The 17963-nt window shown below is 44.5% G+C and overlaps 1 protein-coding gene across 5 annotated transcripts in view; it reads right to left on the reverse strand.

Moving 5' to 3' along the window:
* Window positions 1–17963, reverse strand: part of ACACB (acetyl-CoA carboxylase beta) — a 1528264-nt gene that overhangs the window by 1418962 nt on the left and 91339 nt on the right. The gene's annotated exons all lie outside the window — the stretch shown is intronic.

Consider the following 17963-nt stretch of genomic DNA (forward strand, 5'->3'; position numbering starts at 1 on the left):
CCCTGACCCCTGCAACGATCCCAAGCATGAGAAGTGCTTCATTCCCTTTGGGGACTTCTTAGCGCTGAGTGCTGAGTTTTATGGGGCCCCGGGTGCTCGTAAGCGCATCACTGTAAAGGGAATCACCGCTGCGACCTGGGCTCCGTGCAACTGCCCCGTGCTGGGAAGCGCTCATCGGGGCTTGGCTATCACCACCGCAAACCGGGCAGGTTTAGTGCATCCGAGCGCATGCCAGGTAGTGCCCGGGGACCAGAGCACTCAGAGAATTGCCCCCGGGGGCACCTGCTTGTGGGCATCTTCGCCGCTGTGGCCCGGGACAGGGCTGATGGAGGGCTTGCGCACTGCGTGGGGTGCAGCTGAATCACGGGAGGGAACCCTCAATGGACGTCTCTGGTTCACCTGCCCCAGTCAGTCGAGGAGCGTGAGCAGAGGAAAGGAGTCTTCAACGGAGGCTCCCCACCCCAAGGCCCCCATTTTCGGCACCAGAGATCGCAGGCGGGAAGAAGCCTCATCAGAGACCCCCGCACCGCTTAGTCTCTCTTCCTCTCCCCGTGGTTCAGGCTATAGTTAGCCCCATCAGGGGATTAGGTTACTTTCACCCCCTCCCACCAAGGAGGGTCAGTCTCAACCCGTGGGCACAGAATTAGTCTGTGCCCATATAGGCGTGGGCCCCAGGAGAAACCCCGACACCACCACCCAGAGGGGGTGCGTACTGACCCCCTCCTCCCAGGATCAACTCACGGCACCCGTTTTGCACAAAGGAGCACCGGGTGCCCTCCGGATTGATCTTCATGGCACAGGAGGTGCCTTTCATATTCCAACAGATACTTTCTAGAGACTACCTCTGCTTTGCTAATTATGGGCCTCAGATGTTAACCTATTTTATGACGTGCCAAATGCTCTCTAATGTTCCTCCCATGGACATTCATGATAATACCACGATAAGTATATTGGTTTGATAATGAGATTCCTGACTACTGCTTAAGTTGCAGAATTCTGAGTACTTACGTGTTTTAGTGTGACTACTGCTTATTCTTGCAGAGTATTAGTAACCTTGGTAACGTTCTGACAACTGCTAAGGTAGCAGGGAATTTCTGACATGTTGTGTTTGGGCTAATTATATTTTTGTGCAATACAGTTTATTTTAACTTGGTGTTGTGTTCCTTTGTGTTATATTTATTGTGTCACGTGTGTTGTGCAAATGCTTTACACATTGCCTCTGGGTTAGGCCAGACTGCTTGTGCCAAGTTACCAAGGGGGTGAGCAGGGGTTATCTTAGACGTGTAACTCCTCTGCCCTGACTAGAGTGGGTGGGTTCTGCCTGGCTTAGGTGTATACCCTAGCCAACCAGAAACCCCATTTCTAACATTAGTTGTCAGCGGTGAGGATAGCACTTGCGATTGCACAATACCATTGTCACTCATTGTTGCACCACAAATTACACTTAGACCAATACATGTTCTAATTCTCCTTTTTTAAATTCTCCTGTTCTCTAGAATCAGTCATTTTTATTTATTACCCCTGTGTCATATACTCATATTTGGGAACTCTTATTGTGTTACACCTGTGTTGCTTTAATCAAAATGGAATCCACCTTTGACATGGAGGAGTTGTGGGAATACACTCCACAAGATTTAGAGTGATTCTGCAGGGAGAGAGGTATAACTATATGTGGAGAATCCAATATAATGGTCCTCAGGAGAGCCCTGTGTTATTTTAAGCAGACGCACAGGGTAGCAACAGTAAAGGAGGACCAAGGGGGGGACGATTGTGAGGGTGACCCTATAGAGAACCACGAGAGTAGTGAGGACTCTGAGAGGGATGGTCCCCCAGACCACACCTCAGGGGGACAGTAACACCAGAGAGTTAGACACTGAGGGAGGAGAAGACTGGCCAGGGACGCCAGTAGAGAGAGAGGACCACATAGATAGGGAGTCCCTTACTGGGTCCTTGCCTAGCAGCAGCGCCACCTCCCATTCACTGTCGCCTGAAGAGCTCAGAGATAGGCAGGAAGAGAGGGACCTGAGGCTTCAGCTAGCCAGGCTGGCTGTAAAAGAGAGAAGGGCTGAGGCAGAGAAGGCCTTAGTCCAGGAGAGGATGGCAGAGGCTAAAAGAGTCTTTGCCAGGGAAAGACTCCATCCAGAGCGCAGTCTGACAAATCTAGACTCACCAGCACTGCAGGTGGAGTCCAGTGGGGGCAGCAATGATTGTAGTGTTAAGCACAATCCCTACATACCCACAGACTTAGTGCCTGGGTTCAAGAAGGGGAACAACATACGTCAGTGGCTGAGGAAGTATGAGGAAGCTCTAGCTGCACGCAGTGTCCCTGAGAAGGATTGGGGGACTAGCCTAGTGAGCTTTATTCCTGAGGTGGGAAGGGATGCCCTACTGGCCCTAGAAGGGAGTGACAGACAGGAGTATCCCCTCATCAAAAAGGCCCTGACAGAAAGGTATGGTCTCACCCCTGAAGACTACAGGTCGAGATTCAGAGGCAGCAGGAAGTGGTCTCACCAGTGTTGGGAGGATTTTGTGGGGAATTGTTGCAAAGCACTAGAACGATGAGTGGAGAGTAGCACAGCAACCATTTATGAAGGGCTGTTCAGTCTCATTGTAAGGGAGCACATGTTCCATTGCTGTATTTCAGGGCTACGCCAACAGCTGTCACAGCGTTCTCTGACCCCAGAGAGCTTGCAAAGGAGGCCGAACTCTGGCTGAGTGCTAGTGGAGCTAGTAAGGCACTGGGGAGTGACCCAAAAGGGAATAGATTAGGCTCATCCCAGCAAGGGGTGGGGAAGGTTCTGGGTAAACCAGGCCAAGTTTGGGCGGGGAGGGTGCAGGGTCTAGATGGGCCTGTACCCCAACACTAGTCTTCGACAGTACCCAAGGGGAGCCCAAGGGTAGGAACTTAACTAACCCTTATGAGGTTCTGAGCAGGGAAGGTGCAGGTCCTAGATGGTCCTGTACCCCACCACAGGATGTGGACGGCCCCCAAAGGGGCCCCCAGGGATGGAAATTAGTCACTACCAAAGACCAATCCACTAAAAGGGATTCCCCTAGTGTCATGAGGAGTGGGAGGGACGACTAGAACCAGTGTCCCGCCAGCTCTGCGTACCACAAAGGGGGGTGCAGACGCTTCCACTGAAGAGTTTGAGGGAGAGGGAGGACCAGCCCAAATGTACAGACCCTAGGTTAGAAAACCAGGTCCAGGGCAACCCCCTTGGCCTGGAGGTAGAGACAGCTGTCCCCAGTCTCTCTACCGATACTTCTAAGGGTATCATTCCTGTTGGGAGGGTGCGCAACTCTAGAAGAAGGGGCAGGAGGTGGAAAGGCTCTTTCCTGACCCCAGCTCAGCCAGAGGGGAAGGACCGTGGGTTGGGAAACCAGTTACGGAGGGGTCTTCTGAACTGGTGGGCGAGCTGACCAGGACTGACACCAGCACCCTGGCAGTTCTAGATTCTGGGCGTACCACTCCTACACGGAGGGTGCGGAACCCTGGAAGGAGGGGCAGGGGAAGGAAGGACTCTCCCCTGACCCCGATTCAGGCTATTGGACCAGTCCCTAGGCTAGAGGACCAGTGACAGGGTGTAATCCCTGAACTGGTGGGAAGTAGAGTAGAGAGCGGATGCTATGCACCTGGGGCTCCAGCCCCCCACCCAGAGAGGTTTCAGAGACGAGAGGCCCTGGGATGGCCTGGGACCTGGCCACAGACAACTAGGACACCTTCATAGGTTAGCTTAGATTGTCTGGGTAGCCCATTCTGCAGGGGAAAACAGAAAGTGCCCTGCAATAAATGCTCAACCTAAGAAACATAATGTGGCGCTATTGGTTGGTGAGGTTTCCTCACGCAAGGCAGAGGACACGGCTCCTCACAGGCCTCCTTCTAAGGAGGATAATGCTCATGAAAAACAGAAGATTTCAGCCAAATGCTCAATTAAAAACTAAATATATTTCTTCCCCCATTCTGGTCTCCTCCATTCCATATACTGATGATGATTTGGCTAGTGTGGATTCAGATGATGATGTATCTGATAAGGACAATGGCGGACTTTTATCTCCTCCAGTAAAGAAATCAAAAATTACACATCAGGATGATCCTAAACCTACTGTAATAATTGACTCTGATAGGGTCCCTATGTTCGATCCTACTCATATTGAAACGATTCTGCACCTCAGGGATTCACTTCTTCAAAACGACTGGATGGTTCGTTTTGATTTGCAAGATGCGTATCTCTCCATCCCTATTCATCCAAATTACACAAAATTTCTGCAGTTTCAATGGCTAGGTCAATTCTTCCATTTTACAGCCCTTCCTTTCGGTCTCTCTTCAGCTCATTGGTGTTTTACCAAATCAATGAAGCGGGTTGTAGCTTTTCTCAGAGCTCAGGGTGTAAGACTTATCATTTATCTGGACGATATACTCTTACTGAATTAGAGTATTCAATCCCTTCAATCCCAGATTTCCCTTACCTGCTCCCTCTTAAAAGATCTAGGCTTTGTCCTCAACAAAGAAAAATCTTTTCTTTCTCCAACACAACACATAATTTCTCAGCTTCATAATAAATTCAGTCTATGCCACTCTCCACCTCCCTTCGGCAAAAATAAAATCTATAAAATCAGAAATTCTTCAGGTTCTGCGCAAGTCCTCCCTTTCCCTCAGGTCGCTCGTTCGCATAATGGGTCTTCTTTCTTCATCTATCCAAGCCATCTTTCCAGGTCCTCTCCATCATCATTCCCTCCAGAGGTAAAAAAATCGACATTTAAGAAAGGGCCTCACATACTCAGACTCCGTTTTGTTGGATCAGGATTCTCGCGCAGAACTTCAGTAGTGACTCCTCCATTTAGATGCCTGGAATGGCAGGACAATATTTGCATCAGCCCCAGATCTTGTGTTAGAATCATATGCAAGCCTCTCAGGTTGGGAAGCCCGCTGTGGTCCAATTTCGACTGAAGGTACATGGTCTTTAGAGGAGTCCAGATATAAACTGTTTAGAGATGCTTGCAGGCTCCTTTGTGATCAGAAGCCTTGCAAAGAACAGAGTCCGCTGCGCTATTCTTCTCAGAATGGACAACTTCTCAGCAGTTCAATATATAAACCATTTAGGAGATATGAAATCCAAACTCCTAGCAGAAATGGCCAAACCCTTCTGGGAATATTGCCTTTCAAACTATCTTTCGGTTTGTGCAGAATAACTTCCGGGCGACCTCAATTCAATGGCGGATTGGCACTCTTGACACTTCCGGTATTCAAGCGACTGGAAACTCCATTCCCCGATCTTTTATTCCATCCAGGACAAATCGGGTCCTCTCTCAATAGATCTTTTTGCCTCCCGTCTTAACTCCCAGCTTCCTCAATTTTACAGTTGGCACCCAGATCCTTTAGCGCTAGATTCAGATGCTTTTTCTCAGGACTGGTCTGTTTCCCTGAATTATGCTTTCCCTCCCTTTCTTATGATCAGCAGGTTACTTGTGCAGGTATGGCACCAAAAGGCAACCCTAGTTCTCATAGCTCCCTTCTGGCAATCCCAGGTTTAGTTTCCAACTCTTCTAGAGCTATCCATAGATTTTCCTTTTCTCTTTCCTTCCTTTCCCCATCTCCTTTTGGGCCCCCCCTCAATCGTCCTCACAATCTAATTCTAGACAATCTTCTCATTCTTTCTGCAGAATTCCCAATCTCTCCCTAGCATTTCAGCAGAAGCTTCTAAATATATCACCCATTCCTGGGCCCCAGGAACCACAAAAGCATATAAGTCTGCTTGGTCTTTATGGCATAGCTGGTGCTTGGGAAAAGATATCAATCCCATTTCAGCAGATGTGATTTTTATTATCAATTTTCTTGCATCTGAAGCTAGCAAAGGGAAATCCTTTCGCACTATAAACCTTTACAGGTCTGCAATTTCTTCAAGCCATTCATATGTCGGACCTAGGGGAACATGGCGGCCGCGTGAGCTCTGCGGTTGGGAGCTCTCTCCGGTCAGCGCAATGTAAACGACACGCCAGCACTGCGCCTGGACGCCACCAGGCTCTGCCTTCCGATGAGCCTCTCTCCTGGTCTCAGCCCCCTGCGTGAGGCAGGGTGGGGCGTGGAGACAAATTCCTTCGCTTAGACGCTGAGGCTCAGCGTTTTGTGCATTAGATTCTGGGCAGAGGCTGCCTGCTTCCTTCACCGGGGGAGACGTTGTCTCACCCTTTGCTGCTTTCGGGGACCACATTTTGCACCTGCTTTTTGTGCTTCCAGGAAGGAGTTGGAGAAGGAACCCCAGGTCCACAGCAAGCCTTACTCGGCCATCACGATAGGAGACAATTTGTTTATGATGCCAGTGAAGTTGAGGGCACGGGCATCCAGCAGAGGCCCCCCACTGGCACGGAAACAGAAAGATCACTGCTGTACAGGGGAGGGTGAAGAGGCCCCCCCGAAAAGTGGTCACTGGCAATTCAATGGCACCCAGTAAGGTGGGGTCCTGTAATAAGAAAGGGCAAGGAGAGGGGGCTACAAAAACCAAAAAGGGGAGTTTCTCCGTACCCCTACCACTTGATATTGAGTAAAAAAAAGAGGCACAGTAACAAACTAAGTAACCTCAGTAAAGTTTCCTGCGCCCAAGGATATTCAACAGAAGAAGGTAGGCTGGTATCTCCCCTTGCGCCCTTTTTAGGGTCGAGCCTGCTTTGCATGCTCTCGCGCATGCGTATAGCAGGGAGACTCTTTTGTATTTAGAAAAGGGCGCCCAGCCCTGTCAACTTCACATCAGTGCTTTTTATTGGTTGTGGGCTTCCCTAATTAAATCGGCTTGCTTTCATTAGTGGAAGGCACGCATACGTCATGCCTTTTCCGGTGGCTAGCCATCCTCGAGCGCAGCGACCAAGTACAGAAAACATGCGAGGCTCGCTGTTTTCCATCGGGCTCGTGGACTTTTTTTAAAAACTAATTTACGAGCCCGATCTCGCTTGGCAGCAGTCGAGCGCTTTACCTACTTGATTTCACTTTTTCGGGTTACGTGCATAAATGCACTTTTGCCCGATAAGTGAAAAGTCGGGTTAGGATTTACAACGCGATCGGCTCTAACACGAGCAAACGCGAGACCCGATGCATTGTAAATGCTTGTTAAAAAGTTTTACTCGTAGCTCAGAGATGCAGCCCCCACAATCCTCTGAGAATTTTCGTCTTTCCCTAGCCCCTCTGGCCTCTTCCTTTGGGAATGGGAAGCAGGGTGGGGAGAAAGAGGCTGCGCAAGTTCAACCTGTCGAGTGTGGTAGGGTACAGGGCCCTATGTCAATGAAGGCTTTAGAGCCAGGTTCATCCTCTCACGATTCTGTGGTACAGAACCTCCTGATTTCTTTATCAGAGGAGATTAGAGGTAAATTTGAGGTATCTGAACATAACCAAGGAAAAATTAGAGAATCTTGTGCTGCACTGGAAAATAAACTTAATGTGCTGGTGGAGAGGATGAGTAAATTGGAGACGGCAGTTTCAGAGCAGGAGGCCCGAGTACTGTCCAATTCCCAGGACATTTCCCAGGTGACACGTAATGGCAAGATGGTCCAGGAGAAGCTGGAATCGTTGGAGAATAATTTAGGGAGGAATAACATTATGTTATTGAATGTTCCTGAAGGGTTGGAAGGGGATGATATTAAGGCTTATGTAATAATGCTGTTTAAGACATTTTTCCCCACTGTGGATCAGTTAAAGTTGGAAGAAGACACACAGCGAATTCACTGGGACCCCTTCAGAAGGAAGCTCGAAAGGGAAGACCCCCAGGAAAATTCTTGTTAATTTTGGTACTTACTCCGTAAAAGAGAAAATTCTATCTGATGCCCTTAAGGCGGGCAGTTTTTCAATGGGAGATTGGTCCTTTCGGATACGCTCGGATCTCTCCAAAGCAACCCTAGATAGGCAGTGGGAATTGGGGAAATATATGCAGGACCTCTGGTCTTTTGGCGCCACAGTTCAGATGAGGTTCCCGGCGTTTTTGAAGATTAAGTGGAACAATACTATGTACAATATTAGGGAACCTGCGCAAGTTCAGGCATTAATTGAAAAAATGAAGACTTCACGTTGATGGTTTATTTCTTTAAGAAGAGCTGACCGGATTGAGCTCATATGGGTGGTAATAGTTAACCCTTTAGAAGGCACAGGAGGGTTCCCATGGGTGGTGGGATGGAGTCTACTTGGGACATAGGTCGGTAGTGTTTTTTCACCAGGGATGGGTTATTGGGGGGGGGGGGGAATATGCATATATTTGAAAATGCCCTCAGTAGTATGGTATGCAGTCGTGTGAGGGACTTCAATTATTTGTTAAGCTTATGGTCTTTTCTTGAAAATCTTCCTTTTTTTTATAATGACTAGTCAGAAGAGGGCTTTGATGAAATTTCTATCATGGAATGTTAATGGTTTGCGGGTTCCAGGGAGGAGGAGGAAAATTTTTGAGTTCTTAAAAAGGACAGAAGAGGAAGTGATTATCTTACAAGAAACTCATTTGTAAGAGTCCGAATTGAATGAGTATCTTAAACATTTGAATTGGGTGGGTTATTGCGCATGCACTAACCAATCATGTGCTGTTAAGGAAGTAGCAATTCTTATCAAAAAGTTGGTAAGTGTGAAGGTTGCAAATGTCAAGAAGGATCCTAAGGGCAGGTGCTTGATTGTGGAGGCCAGCTTACATGGAGTCTGGTTTACGATCGCTGGGTATTATGGGCCTAATGTCGATGACCCCTTTTCAAGATCGTTTTAGCCATTTATTGGTTGCCAAGTATCCGACTGTAGTTGGTGGGGATTTTAATGTTTTATTGAACCCACTGCTAGATAAGTCCATGTTAAGACCAACAGTGAATTCACCTAAAACTCGGTCATGGATAAAACAAGGAATGTTAGATCTTGGTTTGATAGATATTTGGCATCAGAAGGGCCTTAGGTACACATTCAATAACAAGAAGTATGGTCATCGTTCTAGGATCGATTTTTTCCTAATACAGCATCAGTTAAGGGACATGGCAAGATTGGTTAGCCATGCCCCGGCACATCTTTCAGATCATTCAGCTGTAATAATGCATGTCTCCCTTAAAATTCAAGTGTCTACTCTAAGGTGGACAGCTGATTGCGCTCTCTTTATGGATGAGTTGATTGTGGATGGCTTGTGGAGGGAGACCAATGACGTTTTTGAATTTAATTATGGATCCACCACATTGCAGATATTGTGGGACGCTTGTAAAGCATTCATTAGAGGTAGGCTTGTGGGTTTGGCCACTTATAGGTACAGGGAGGAAAAAAATCAGTTAAAACAACTTGAGTTTCAGGTGGCTTCCCTGCATGAGGCTACTTTAAAGGGTGAGGACAGCCAGTTGGGCTATTTCAATGCTCAGGTAGAATTGGCCATATCCGAGTTGGAGTTATTTCTCGAGAGGAAAATCAGAAGGGCGTGGGAATGCAGCAGGTTTGCCCACTATGAATACGGGGAAGGCTGCGGGAAGCTTTTAGCTTGGAAAACCAAATCAGACCGCTCCAAGAGCATTATTTCTTCAGTCAGATCAGAGGTCACAGGAGCTTTAGCCACAGCTAAAACTGAGAGAGAGGAGGCTTTTGTCTGCTTTTTTCAGAATCTTTACACAGAAGACCTGTATTTTTCTGAAACGTTGGCAAGGGCGTATCTGATGCCCTTCATCTCCCTCAGTTAACAGATATGGATCAGAAACAACTGGTTAGGGAGATAGATTTTGGGGAGGTGAAAGCTGCAATTCAGAATCTAAAGAAGGGGAAGGCCCCAGGCCCAGACGGTCTGCCTAATGAGTTATATGGTAATCTTTGTGAGGAGCTGGTGCCAATTTTGACAAAGTTGTTTAATCTCCTTTTACAGAAAGGGGCTGATATGCCTAAATCTTGGGGTGAGGCGGTTATTAGCCTCCTTCTGAAACCAGGGAAAGATCCGGCCTTGTGCAGTTTGTTTAGGCCAATATCTTTGTTAAATTCAGATTATAAGCTTTATACCCATATTTTGTCCAATAGGCTCCAGGGCGTGATTCACAACTTGATCCATGTGGACCAGAAAGGGTTTGTCAGAGGTAGACAACTGCACAAGCTAACTCATGACTTCTTGGGTGCAGTGGATTTGGCGATTTCTGAAAAAGTTCCCCTTTCGGTTCTTACTTTTGACGCGACCAAAGCTTTTGATCGGGTGAATTGGTGTTTTTTACAATGTGTAATGGAGGGTTTTAAGTTGGGTTCAAAATTCACTGGGGCTATTCAGGCTATCTATAAAGACCCGTCCGCCTGTATCTTGATCAATGATAGGATTTCCTCCAGATTTAGGATTCAGAGAGGGACGCGTCAGGGCTGCCCACTGTCTCCTCTTCTTTTTGATTTATATATTGAACCATTAGCAGCAACAATTAGGGCGGATAGAGAAATTCCTCCTTTTCAATGTTTGGGTTGGGAGAAAAAGATTGTTTTGTATGCGGATGACCTTATGATCTATACTGGAGACTTGACATATGTGTTTTCCAGAATTTTACAACGTTTAAAGGATTTTGGTGAAGTGTCGGGCTACTCTGTTAACCAGGAGAAAACTGAAATCATGTGTTGGAATACTACTTTCGATAGCCCTCTGGTTAAGCAACAGATTAGATACCTGGGGATTCAGTTATCCCCAACCTTAATGAATTAGCCAGGATTAACTTTGATAAGCTTTGCAAGGAGACTATAATTTGCTTAAAACCTGGGTTGGGCTTCCTCTGTGTTTCATAGGAAGAGTTAATGTTCTTAAAATGATTATTCTTCCTAAATTTACATTCTTGTTTAACGCCATCCCCCTGGAATTTAAGAAGAGTTGGTTCCAGAAGATGCAAGCTGATTTAACTTCATTTGTATGGTCTTCTAGAGGGGTTAGGATCTCCTGGCAAAAATTGTGTAGGCCCGAGGGAAAAGGGGGGATTGCAGCTCCAGATTTTTACAAATACTACTTGGCTTTTCGTCTGAAAAATGTTCGGATTTTGTTACGTGACAGTTCTGAATATACATCCTTTTGGGGCGCAGTGACTCAAGTGTTTTTAATGGCTGGTAGTTTCTTCCTGTATAAGTTTGGTCAACCGAAATTCTTTAAAAAGATGAATCTGAAGCTTCTTAAGGACGCTGCTAGAGTGTGGTGGTTGGTACGCCAAGTATTGGGTATCCATTATTACAGTCCTCGGGCTCCAGTCTGGGATTCTCCCAGTACTCCTGAGCTTCTCTTAGATAAAATGGCTCTTGCATTAAAGGGAGTGACGAGGTGGGGACAATATTTTGGAGGTGACCAAGTTGGTGTCCTTGTCAAGGCTTGAGGAGTTAACAGATCGTAAGCTTTCAAAGTTCAAATATTTGCAGTTAGCGAGCTGGGCGGCCGCTCTCCAAGAAAAAGGGGGGTGTATAATTATTGGGAAGAGAAATTATCTTCAGTCTTGGTTCATAAAGAAATCTCTGTCTTGTATCAGGCGTTGCTTGATGCTTCTGACTCAGTGGCTTCTCTTTCCGAGAAGAAATGGGGAAGGGTTCTGCCAGACTTAGATATAGTACACACTTGGGAATCCTCATGCTCTGGTCGGTAACTAGATCAGCTGCTTTGAAAAATAATCACTTGTTTACGATGCACAGGGTCTACTGGTCCCCCCAGAAGTTATTCACTGTAGGTAAGACAGAAAGAAAGTGTCCACGTTGTGGTGAGCATAATGTGAATGATAAACATATGTTCTGGAGCTGCCCTAACCAATGTGTCTTTTGGTCTTCGATTAATGGTTTTCCTAAACAGTTTATAAGTGTTGAGGTGGAGGTGACCTCCCTCTTTAGTGTTTTTTGAGGTCTCTCCTGGTTCCTCATGGGACCAGAAGCTCTCCAGGCCGTATAAGTGCATTTTGTTTCTTTTGATGATGTTGGCTAGGAGACAAATATGTTTAAAGTGGATTATGCCCACACCCCCAAATGTATTTGATTGGTTGTCTTCTACAGATTATTTTTTCTGTTTAGAACGTAGTGGCCCGATGGGTAATAGAGATGAATGCTGGGCCATCTGGGAAAATGTTCAGCAAAATGGAAATACTCTTGGTATATAGTCCAATGATTACTCCTTCTTCTCTCTCCCCTCCCCGGCTTGTGGTGTGGTTAATTCCTACAGTCTTCTTTCTCTGATCGTCCTGGAAGGTACTGTGGGTCTGTCATGCCCATGAGTATTGGTCATGTTCGGGAGAGGTGAAGAGCTGTGTCTGCTCAGTTTTAACCTGTTTAAATTGGATCACTTTGCTGGACGCAGGTTGAAGACCCTCAAGCAGAGAGGCAGGATTTCTTATGAGGACAAAAAAAAAGCCATTCATATGTCAACGGAAAACCAATAGGAGAGCATCCTCTTGTTTGTCGTCTTTTGAAGGGAGTCAAATTTTCAAATCCCCCTCTCCCTAAATACAGTAAGTTATGGGATGTTAATGTCGTTTTGCATCTGTCTTTGCCATGGCTTGATAATCCTCTCCTTTCTCTGAAAATGCTTTCTGCAAAATTAACTATGTTGCTTTGTCTTGTTTCAATCACAAGATTGTCTGATGTTAGAGCTTTAGACATTTCATTTCGTCACTTTATTCCTACAGGTGTGTTATTCATGGTATCCTGTCGTACTGAAACAAATCTCTCCTCAGTGTTCTACCCCTATTTTCCTGAACATCCCAAACTGTGTGTTGGACAATGTCTTAAAATTTATGAGCAGAAAACTGCAGATCTAAGAACGTCCTCTGTTTCTCAACTTCTTATTTCCTTTAGAAAACCTTACAAACCAGTGTCCTCCCCTTCTCTAGCTCGTTGGGTCAAATGGGTCATGTCCCCCGCTGGTATCGACACCTCTGCCTTTGGGGCCCATTCCGCCAGAGGCGACATGACTTCCAAAGCCTTCTGGGCTGGCTCCTGTTTAGAGGACATTCTTAGATCGTCAGACTGGTCCAATGATAAAGTATTTAGGGTTTTTCATTGCAAACCTATAGTTAATCCTTCTACAACTGTGATTAATAACACTTTAAAAAAGCCTCCGGTCTTGACATAAAATGGAGATTTGCCTAGTAATTTATGAAGGAAAGTCTTTATTTTATTAAAGATACGGAGGCGAGTATTATCCCTCCACAATGTTCTAACTTTCTTTTTCCCACCCTAACAGCGAATTCGACTCCTTCGCAACCGACCTCATAACAAGGATGACTTTCGGCTGGGTTCTTCTTGTGGATCTTCTTCAGCTTCAAGCAACATTGAGAATTCTGTTGGTTCTGTCCGTCTCTCCAAATTTCCATTCCCAGGATTTATGAACTTTTGCCAAGAACTGTTTTCCCTCATCTTGGCTCTTTTAATTGTGTTATCTATTTTACCTTTATTTCATTCTTATTAACTTCTCGAGCAAGAAAAGAGGGCTGTTCGCAGTCAAGTGAGGTCATAATAGGTGTATACGTTCATGATTGGTTGTATTTAATGAACTACCTTTTTCTTCCCATTGGCTCTCTTCTTTTGCCACTTGGGATTTGTAGTTTTATTGTTGACTGCTGATGTTCAATTAAAGCAAGGAAAGATAAGCATAATACTCTCCTCCGTGTCTTTAATAAAATTAAGACTTTCCTTCATAAATTATTAGGACAATCTACATTATACAGCTATAAGGAAAATACATTTCATTTGTAAAGACAAGACATTTTCAGTATTCAAGCGATTTCTGATTCTTTGAAAGGGGAACAAGTAGCATCAATATTAATAGATGTGTAAACATGCAGCTCATCTAAAATATATTTTTGATTATTCTGATGGAGCAACAGATATGCTGTATGCATGCACTAGATGTGGCATATAATCATCTGCAAAGTTTGATATCGATACTTAATGTGGGTCTCTAGCCAGCCATGCATGGGTGAGGGAGATCTGCCCCCCACAAACTGATTACTTAAGATATGCACATGCTGAAGAAATGCGATTGTGATCAGTTTTTCTTTAATATATCCACAAAAAATGTATACTACTTTGTATGTGTGTTCTATCTATACTGCTCATCCTATGTGAGAAGAATGTCACATCCCTTTCTGACACCTGAAACCAACTGCTGCCAACCCTCACATGTGTTTAACTCTTTAGTCTGGCCACCTGGTGTTACATACATCACATCCTCTCTTATACAACATACACCAGTAGTAAGGAGGTCAATTATCCCTTTTAGTTTACACATACTTATAAGGGAGACAGCGACATAGGGTAATGAGACTAAACGTTTGCAGTGCTAGATGGGAGAACCCTATCATGAAGTATGCTGCAATAAGTGAGTAACACATCTATAACTGTTCTAACATTTCATTCATCTGGTGCACAGTTTGCTCTTTGGTAATGAGTCAATCACGATAGACTGAATACAAGGCACCTAAACATGTGTCCTGAAGAAGGCACCTGACCCCCTGAAAAAAACTTTAAGTGCACTGAAACATACTGACAGATTGGAAATGTATGGTATAATGCTTGACCCTCTTGCTTTCAAGCTTGTGGCAGAGAGGTATCAGTATAAAATATATTTAGCCCATTTACTTACAATTTAAATGGGACATTCGGAGAAAAGAAAAAAAATGTTGTTCTCTAACCCAATCTTGCATTGTTAACAGTCACCCATAAGGATCCGGAACATCTATTTGTTTCATGAAGTTGTTGGGTGCCATCATTCCTGCAATGGCCCCTTAAGTGAGGTCCCACAGTTTAACGAACAGGGAACATACATGTGGATAGTAAGTACGTAACCTCAGTCAGACTTGGGAACCCATGACTTGTAGATTAGTCAACCAGAAAACAGTAACATTTTGTAATGTCACCCAGTGCTACATGGGAAAAAAATGATAAAGTGTCACATATTCTGCAGCGAGGGATCTTTATGAGTATATGGTTACATAGCAATTCCAGTAGTGGTATGTCTACCTTTGGTAGGAATGTACTTTTTGTGGGTCTACATCAGTTTAGGGGAATTAAAATTCTCATGTAACTTATCCTAAGTGTTTTAGGATGCTTTCCTACAGCATGGCAGTTGACAGCTGGGCTAATCAACAGGTACCCCAAATTGGTGTTTCACTAAGTATTTAGTAATTCTGACATACAAATGAAGAAAAATATCAATATTTTCCATGATATACTTAGTGCACAATTAGATATTGGACTGACGGTTGTACCAATAAATAGCCCTGAATGTACTGAGAAATATATATAGTTTGTATGAGTGGACAATAAGACAAAAGAGAACCACAAGTTTGAGTGACCGAACCACAACATTTAAAAAAAAGATTTTGGTGGAGGTGTTCTGAATTTTGGGGCCACAACTTTACTTACATTTCACATTATAAATATGGCTGCCTGACGGTTGCGAGGTGAATAGCAGACCTTGTGTATTTATTTCTCCTACTGAACTCTTGTGTGGTATAGGATGTACCCGCGTAATCTAAAAAGCCCTCCATATGGTGTTCTGTACACAGTATCAGTGACACTGTGAGTGGTGTCCTCAGAGCACCATATCACTTGGATGGTTTGGCCCAGGTTAAGATACCAACAATAAAGCATAAACTGCTGTAGAGGAGCCAGGAGGAAAGCAGAGGGAGAAGGCTCACTTGAAACGATCAGTAAGAAGAGAATGGAATGCTGTAGGATTGAGGGGCTGCATCTTCCAGTAGTGAAGCAGAAACACAGCACAGGAGCCTTTATTTAGTGTGGGCACTGGCTTTGATCGTGCAACTGAGAAAAGATTGGCTGTAGTGCCCCTCCCATTTAGGGTGGCCATCTTGAGTGCAAATCTTCAGCCACCAAGCCTGCAGCTTTAACAGCGGATTCAATGAAAGTGGATCTGAGGAGTGCAGATAGCATCTTAAACGGGCATGAATAAGGAAAAGGAACCAGATACTGCCTTCCTTCTTCCCCTGACAAAAAACCACAAATCTAAAAACAGAGTTCAATTTCCAGTGAACACAGAGTCTGACCCAGTGGTGGTAACTCTAGAATGGAGACCGAATTGGTAAAGAAACTGGACAAGGTGAATGAGACATAACAGACCTCAGAACAGAATAAGTGGCCTTGAGAGCCACCAGACAACAGGCTCAAAGCTCGACTATATGTAATTGTCTTGACACAACTGTGAAGACTGTCACACCAGAAAACAAAGATCTTTCCTAACAGAACAAAAGACTGAAGCATACGAATCAACAGAACCAACTGAGGTCTTCCAGAAGTTGCAGAATTAGAAGGCCTGACACTTTTCATAGTTATTTAGATCATGGACGAACTGGACAGGATGAGTGACCAAATTTATGTGGGCAAGTTAAGGATTAATGCAACTAAGTTATCAGCCAGTGACAAAGAGGTCTCCAGGCTGACCCTGCTTTTGGTGTTAATAATTTTCTAGACAAACGGCGGATCATGACCACTACCATTACAAAAAGGAATTTACAATATAAATATCACAAAACATTGCTGTTCTTAGACGTTGCCACTGAGACTTCGGAATGGGAAGACACACAACCAAGTTAAAAAGAGGTTTCACACTCACAAAGTGAAGTCAGGCTTGTGCCAACCAGCAAAACTGCTGTCTACCTATGGCGAAAGATGTAGGTTGTCTAGGATTCTGAGAAGGCTGAAGAGATCTACAATGTAGTTCAGAAAACAAACAAGCTGATTAATGGGTCATGAAATGTGGCCCATGCTTGATTGCTGCTACCCTTCCATTAGTTTATTGAATGTGTAGATATTCAATAACTAATTGCAGTAATATAATAGTAAGCTGTTAATAAGCATTTGTAAGTAACGCGCCACAGTAGGAAGGGTGGGGCATTTAAATGTTCTCTTCCACTGTGTTCTTAACCGCTTTGTCAACCCTGTATTCTTTGAAGTAAACTCTCACAAAGACTCATCTTTAACACTTGCCATATCTACCCATCTGTATGCTCACTGAGAACTGATGCTCTGAAAAGGCGTGAAGGGTCTGAAAATTGTATCTCCATACACTGTAGATGCAAATAACAATTTTAAAAGACTGGCTAAGCTAAGGCATTCTACCACAAAACTCAGGAAAACTTTCTACCTTCGATCTTCGAAGGGCCTTAGAAGGACCTTCTTAGAAAGACATTCAAGCACAACTGATCATCTTGTGACTAGCGATGCAAAGACGTTCGGGCAGTTGGAGCATTATACAAGCACTTAATTTTGATCATTGCAACACTTTTTGTCTGAGCGATTCAAATGTGCAGTTCCTGATACCAACCACAATGTGGATTAAAAGTTCAATCACAGGGCACCGTACAAGACGAAATATACGTAATAAAGATTAGCTTGAAGAGAGTTTACATAAAAGTCACAATATTTATGGCTGGTCATGTGAATAGGAGAAATTGGCCTTTAGATTTGTACTGTCTTTGACATGATATTCAGCCAACCGTAGCAGATACCAGTTTACGTATGATTACCTAACAATTCTCATATATAATTCCTGCAGATAACACTTCTAAAAGCGGCATAATAACGCTTTGTTAAAGGTATGTAGGAGAAAGGATGCGAATGTTGATTGATAACTTCTTACTGCAGTCGTGAACATTCTCATAGGCAGCAAACAAGTGAATCCAATGATAGAAAATGGAAAGAACAAATATCACGGCGATAAATCCATCGCACTACAGCTAACGTAATTCTAGAGTGATCACTTTCTGTACTTGCCAGCCCGGATACTTGCCAACCCATGTATGCTGACGAAGTGAGCAGGGCATAATGTGAATACAGATTACAGATACGGATCTCCTGGCCTGTTAGCTGCACCGCCTTGGTGATTATAACGCTTTCTTGTATTAATTAGTACAGCGTGGAAGGCATCTGCATTACATGCTACATACGCTCTGATAACACATCTTATTATGCCCAGTAAAGGTTACCATTATCTTTCCATTTGATCACATTACTATTCCGAGATATAGGAACTCCT

Source organism: Pleurodeles waltl, chromosome 11 (assembly GCF_031143425.1).
Source record: "Pleurodeles waltl isolate 20211129_DDA chromosome 11, aPleWal1.hap1.20221129, whole genome shotgun sequence".
NCBI lineage: Eukaryota > Metazoa > Chordata > Amphibia > Caudata > Salamandridae > Pleurodeles > Pleurodeles waltl.